This window comes from Capricornis sumatraensis, chromosome 6 (genome assembly GCF_032405125.1).
Source record: "Capricornis sumatraensis isolate serow.1 chromosome 6, serow.2, whole genome shotgun sequence".
Taxonomy (NCBI): domain Eukaryota; kingdom Metazoa; phylum Chordata; class Mammalia; order Artiodactyla; family Bovidae; genus Capricornis; species Capricornis sumatraensis.
The window spans coordinates 33176111-33182796 of NC_091074.1; the positions used below are offsets into that span (position 1 = coordinate 33176111).

Below are 6686 nucleotides of genomic sequence, written 5' to 3' on the forward strand. Positions count from 1 at the left end.
CACACTATTTCTGTCCTTTATTGTGTCCATATTTGCATGAAATGTCCCCTTGGTATCTCTAATTCTCTTGAAGAGATCTCTAGCCTTTCCCATTCTATTGTTTTCCTCTATTTCTTTGCATTGATCACTTGAGGAAGGCTTTCTTATCTCTCTTTGTTATTCTTTGGAACTCTGCATTCAAATGGGTATATCTTTCCTTTTCTCCTTTGCCTTCTGCATCTGTTCTTTTCTCAGCTATTTGTAAGGCCTCCTCTGACAACCATTTAGCCTTTTTGCATTCTTTTTCTTGGGGATGGTCTTGATCACTGCCTCCTGTACAATGTCACGAACCTCCATTCATAGTTCTTCAGGCACTCTATCAGATCTAATCCCTTGAATCTATTTCTCACTTCCACTGTATAATCATTAGGGATTTGATTTAGGTCATACCTGAATGATCTAGTGGTTTTCCCTACTTTCTTCAATTTACGTCTGAATTTGGCAATAAGGAGTTCATGATCTGAGCCACAGTCAGCTCCCGGTCTTGTTTTTGCTGACTGTATAGAGCTTCTCCATCTTTGGCTGCAAAGAATATAATCAATCTGAGTTCGGTGTTGACCATCTGGTGATGTCCATGTGTAGAGTCTTCTCTTGTGTTGTTGGAAGAGGGCATTTGCTATGACCAGTGCATTCTCCTGGCAAAACTCTGTTAGCCTTTGACCTGCTTCATTTTGTACTCCAAGGCCAAATTTGCCTGTTACTCCATGTATCTCCTGACTTCCTACTTTTGCATTCCAGTAAAAGCAATTATCCTTCAATTAAAGATAAATTTTTTAAAAAAACTGGGTTCACTTGGCAGGTGTCAAGCCAACAGACACAAACAAGCCAAGGAGCAAGAGAAGGAAGGATTTATTACTTGCAGCAAGTAAAGAGAATACCTGGGGGCTTCCCTGGTGGCTCAGAGGTTAGAGTGTCTGCCTGGAATGCAGGAGACCCAGGTTCGATCCCTGGGTCGGGAAAATCCCCTGGAGAAGGAAATGCCAACCCACTCCAATACTCTTGCCTGGAGAATCCCATGGAGGGAGGAGCTTGGTAGGCTACAGTCCATGGGGTCACAAAGAGTCAGACACAACTGAGAGAATTCACTTTCACTTTCTCCCAATGCAGTATCTCCCCAGACAGCAAAACTGGGGAAGTTTTAAGCTAAAGGGTAGGTACATATTCATAAAGAAGCTTGGGCCATAGAGTCCAAACTTCGGTGGATTGAAATCAGTCGGATCAGAAAAGGTGAACATTATCATCCCTTAGGTTACAGTTCTGGAGGCTGAGCGCCTGAGGGGGATTAAATTCTGCAAATCAGCTCAAAACAATGCTTCAGGCTAGTCTTTACCACTGATGCAGAGCTGAGAGTCTTTACAACCATCTATTATCTTTGCTATGCTGCTCCTCTTCCCCAAAGCAGTTTTGTTCCCTTAAGACCATTATTACGGAGACCTCTTCAAGGGCAAGCATTGTGACCAGACTTACATCACAAAATGACCTAGGCCAAAAATGGCTTCTCTTATGTCAAGGAAGTCATGTCTGATTTTCTTTCTCTGCGGACCCACTACCCTACCTGTTAACAGAACTAGCCATCTGTGGGCCTCTGGAACTTGTAGGTACAGGGCTTCCCATGGGCATGCTAGGTGGGAATTAGGCTGAGAACCACCGCCTTAACTGTTAAATGGGTATTGCACGATAGCAATACCTACCTCTTGGTGTTGTGAGAATTCAATGGACTGACGCTTGAAAAGGACTCCAGACAGCCATGCCTGGATGCCTGGAACACACAGAGAAGTTTGCAGTTTTTAAAGAAAAGATGTACAAATGTGACCACTTTCAAACACTTGCATGTTAAATAACAATATCAGTAAATAGCAAATTCAGAGGGCTCAATTCCTTACTAAAAGCTTTCTTAATAAGAAAAACACAAAAGCCCAACAGTTGACCAAATGTCTGTGGATTTCCTTAGCCGTCCTTACACAGTGTGATCAAGTACACAGTTATTGACCTTAACAATGAACAGCTGTTGTTCAGTCGCTCAGTAGTGTCGGAGTCTTTGTGACCCCATGGACGGCAGCACGCCAGGCTTCCCTGTAACCATCTCCCAGAGTTTCCTCAAACTCATGTCCATTGAGTCAGTGATGGCATCCAAGCATCTCATCTTGTCATCCCCTTCTCCTCCTATCTTCAATCCTTCCCAGCATTGGGGTCTTTTCTAATGAGCCAGCTCTTCAAATCAGGTGGCCAAAGTATTGGAGCTTCAGCTTCAGCATCAGTCCTTCTAATGAATATTCTGGACTGATTTCCTTTAGGACTGACTGGTTTGATCTCCTTGCAGTCCAAGGGAGTCTCAAGAGTCTTCTTCAACACCATGGCTCAAAAGCATCAATTCTTCAGTGTTCAGCCTTCTTTGTGGTCCAACCATGACAATGAGCTCAAGGGGTTTGTAATTTACAGCAAGGTTTTTACAATACAGTCTGTAACACACGACTTTAAATACGGGATGTATGTCTTTGTCCTCGCATAATTCCCTCACCCATGGCTTAGATGGCCAGAGGAGCTGCCATTTCCAATCCTGCAGCACCAGGAAAATTAAATTTCACATGGCCTTTGTTTCTGATGTCTCCCTGACACAGGAGGGAAGAGGGCAGGGTGCAGTCTTTAAAAGAACGACATAACCATTGTGCATAGGTGCGTGCTCAGTCATGTCCAACCGACTCTGCAACCTCACAGACTGTAGCCTGCCAGGCTCCTCTGCCCGTGGGATTTTTTCAGGCAAGAATACTGCAGTGGGTTGCCATTTCCTTCACCAGGGTATCTTCCCGACCCAGGGATCGAACCCGAATCTCCGGCATCTCCTGTATTGGCAGGCAGATTCTTTGCCATTGTACCCCCGGGGAATCCCTACACAGCCGTTGAGGATAACACAAAAACTGGTTAGAACCGATCTGGCACAAAGCGGAGAAAGATTTGCCTTCGAGGGGACCTTGAGGCTCATCACACACTCACTGTAACACATCAACACCCACGGGCACCAGGATAGTTCAGGGCCGACCATAAAAGGCCAAGAAGTGGGCCGTGGCCCAAATAGTGGAAATCCCGGCTCCCTCTTCAAAATAATTGTAATAATCCTTCCACTCATTAACCTATGAAATTACTCACACCTGGAAGGCTAGAAAGTGTGATATATGTATAATTATGGCTTATTTGTGTTGTTATACATCAGAAATCAATACAACATTGTAAAGCAATTCTCCAATTAAAAAATAAATTTAAAAAATTTATTCACCTCCATAAAAACTAACTACCCCCAGGGCTTCTCACCTCCTGAGTGGACCCACATTCTGTCTGTGGAGTATTTCTCCCTCAGCCATACTCACTTTTCAAGACAATCCTGTGCCCTGGGGCCACTCCTGCCTTTTGAGACAGATTGCATTCTATCCATGGAACATGCAACTCTCTGAGTAAATCCACTTCTTACCTATCAATTTGTTTCTCATTGAATTCTTCAATGAGACATAAAGAACTTGAGCTTCACTAAGTCCTGAGACCAAGTGCACAATTTCAGTTGAAAGCGATCAATTAAAAATAAATAAACTTAAAAAAAAAAAAGTGAGTTCAAGTTCCAGTCTGAGTTGTATGGCTTCATGTTGACTCCTGGCAAATGCAATGTGATATTCAGCCTAAAACCACAAGGGGAAAAGACTCCTGAGATAAGGTGATGAAGCCCTGGGCTTCTCTTGCTGTAAGATGAAGCTACAGGCTCCGGTCTCAGCACACTTAGAGGTGGAGGCCTCAAGAAACCCAAGACAGTGAAGGCTTGCTGTCTCCCTTACCCCAGATTACTGCTGCTTCTAGAGCGTGTGTGCTAGGTCACTCAGTCGTGTCCAACTCTTTGGACCCCCTGGACCATAGCCCACCAGGCTCCTCTGTCCATGGGATTTCCCAGCCAAGAATACTGGAGTGGAGTGCCGTTTCCTTCTCCAGGGGAATCATCCCTGGATGGGTCAGAAATACCACTTACTTCCATGTGAAAAAACAATTTCTGCTGCTGACAAGTTTTGAAAACACCGAAACTAGTCCAGTCTATATTAAAGAAAATAAAATGAAGGTTGAAAGAAGAGCTGAAACTATGACCCAGGCCTCTTGGCCCCGCTGATCTTTCCCTGCCATCCTGGCTGTTAACTCCCCATATCCAAGCTATGAGGTCTAGTTGGCTGTTCCAACCCCAGCGTTGAATATTCAAAACACTTGCCAGTGTGCTGAGCACCTCCTGTGTTAGTTGCTCAGTCGTGTCTGGCTCTTTGTGACCCCCATGGACTGCAGTCCCCCAGGCTCCTCTGTCCATGCAATTCTCCCAGCAAGAATACTGGAGTGGGTTGCTATTTCTTTCTCCAGGGGATCTTTCTGATGCAGGGATCGAACCTGGGTCTCCTGCATTGCAAGAGCATTCTTTACCATCTGAGCCACCAGATGAGTACCTACTTATCACTTGCCAAGGGTGTAGTTAGGTAGGATGCTCAGCTCAGCTGCATGAGCCAAAACCGCCCCCCCAAAAAACCCAAGTAACAATTGCTTAAACACAGGGTGAAAATGTATTTCTGTATAATGTAGGCCATGCAGGGTTGGTATGGCAACTTCACCAAACTTTTAGGAACCTAGACTCCTTCCAACTCACCATTCTCTCATCCCAACAGTTGGCTGCTTGACCTCATGTTCCAAGATGGTGACCAGAGCTCCAGCCACCACATCCACATTCCAGGAAGTCAAACAAAAGAAGGGAAACAACAAAAGAAATAAATAGAGATAGCAGTTGCTTTTAAAAGAAGTACTACTCGGGTTCTCCAGAAAATTAGAACCAAGAGGGTAGAAAGAGAGAGAAATTTATTGCGGTTGGCTCACACAATTATAGAGACTGAGAAGTCCCACAATCTGCCTCTGTAAGGTAAAGGTCAAGGAAAACTGGTCATGTAGCTTCAGTCTAAACGTAAAGACCAAAGAGCCAGGAGAGGCAACAGTGTAAGCTGGTCCCAGATCAAAAGCCAGAGAACCAGCAGCGACAACATCTGGGCACAAGAGAAGATGGACACCCCAGCTCAAGCAGAGAGGGCAAATTTGTCCTTCCTCTGCCTATTTGCTCAATTCAAACCATCCAAGGACTGGACAAAGCTTGCCCACATTAGTGAGGGCAATCCTCTTTACTCTGTCTACCAACTCCAATGCTAATCTCTTTCAGAAACACCCTCACAGTGTGGAGAAAAGGGGACCCTCTTACACTGCTGGTGGGAATGCAAACTAGTACAGCCACTATGGAAAACAGTGTGGAGATTCCTTAAAAAACTGGAAATAGAACTGCCTTATGACCCAGCAATCCCACTGCTGGGCATACACACCAAGGAAACCAGAATTGAAAGAGACACGTGTACCCCAATGTTCATCGCAGCACTGTTTACAATAGCCAGGACATGGAAGCGACCTAGATGTCCATCAGCAGATGAATGGATAAGAAAGCAGTGTTACATATACACAATGGAGTATTACTTAGCCATCAAAAGAATACATTTGAATCAGTTCTAATGAAGTGGATGAAACTGGAGCCGATTATACAGAGTGAAGTAAGCCAGAAAGAAAAACACCAATAGAGTATACTAACACATATATATGGAATTTATAAAGATGGTAACGATAACCCCGTATGCGAGACAGCAAAAGAGACACAGATGTACAGAACAGACTTTTTGGGAGAGGGAGAGGGTGGGATGATTTGGGAGAACGGTATTGAAACATGTATAATATCATATAAGAAACGAATCGCCAGTCGAGGTTCGATGCAGGATACAGGATGCTTGGGGCTGGTGCACTGGGATGACCCAGAGGGATGGTATGAGGAAGGAGGTGGGAGGGGGGTTCAGGAGTGGGAACTTATGTACACCTGTGGCGGATTCATGTTGATGTATGGCAAAAGCAATACAGTATTGTAAAGTAAAAAAAAAAAAGACTAACCCAAATGTACCATTTAAAAGTCAATAAAGACACTTACTGAAGCTGAAAAAAAAGAAAAAGAAAGAAACACCCTCACAGACACACCCAGAAATAATATTTTACCAGCTATCAGAGCATCCCTTTGCCCAGTCAGGTTGACCCATAAAAGTACCAACACAAGAAGTTTCCTGAAAGCTGCCACTTCTATCTACTCACACAGAAGGGATGGGGGGAAAAGGAGAATGTAGACTTTTATTCCAGGCAGACATCCATCTTTACAGCTTAACACTGGAGCCTCTATTACAAAGAAAGAGGAGGGAACTGCACCTGAGGTAGGCAATTGGCCATTTCTGCCACGTGAAAATTATTTCACTAATCCTCATAACAACCCTAAGAGTACTTCGGTTATCTCCATTTTGCAGGTGAGAAAACAGGCTCGGAGATTCCTAACCAGATCTCATACCCAAAATCCTAAACTATCATCTCACTGAAAGTCCTGATGAACCCTAAGTCAGAACTGCTGAGCCAAGCCCCTGCTTAACTCCTGACCCACAGAAACTGCAAGACGGTAAATACTTGTTTTTGTTATGACTTGCATGCCTCCTTAGTCGCTTCAGTCGTGTCTGACTCTTTGCAACCCCATAGACTGTAGCCCGCCAGGCTCCTCTGTCCATGGGATTCTC

The 6686-nt window shown here is 44.4% G+C and overlaps 1 non-coding gene across 1 annotated transcript; it reads left to right on the forward strand.

The window, feature by feature from the left end:
• Positions 1 to 926: 926 nt before the first annotated feature.
• On the forward strand, positions 927 to 998 carry TRNAS-GGA (transfer RNA serine (anticodon GGA)). Its single transcript has one exon. It is a non-coding gene; the product is annotated as a tRNA-Ser (tRNA).
• Positions 999 to 6686: the final 5688 nt, after the last annotated feature.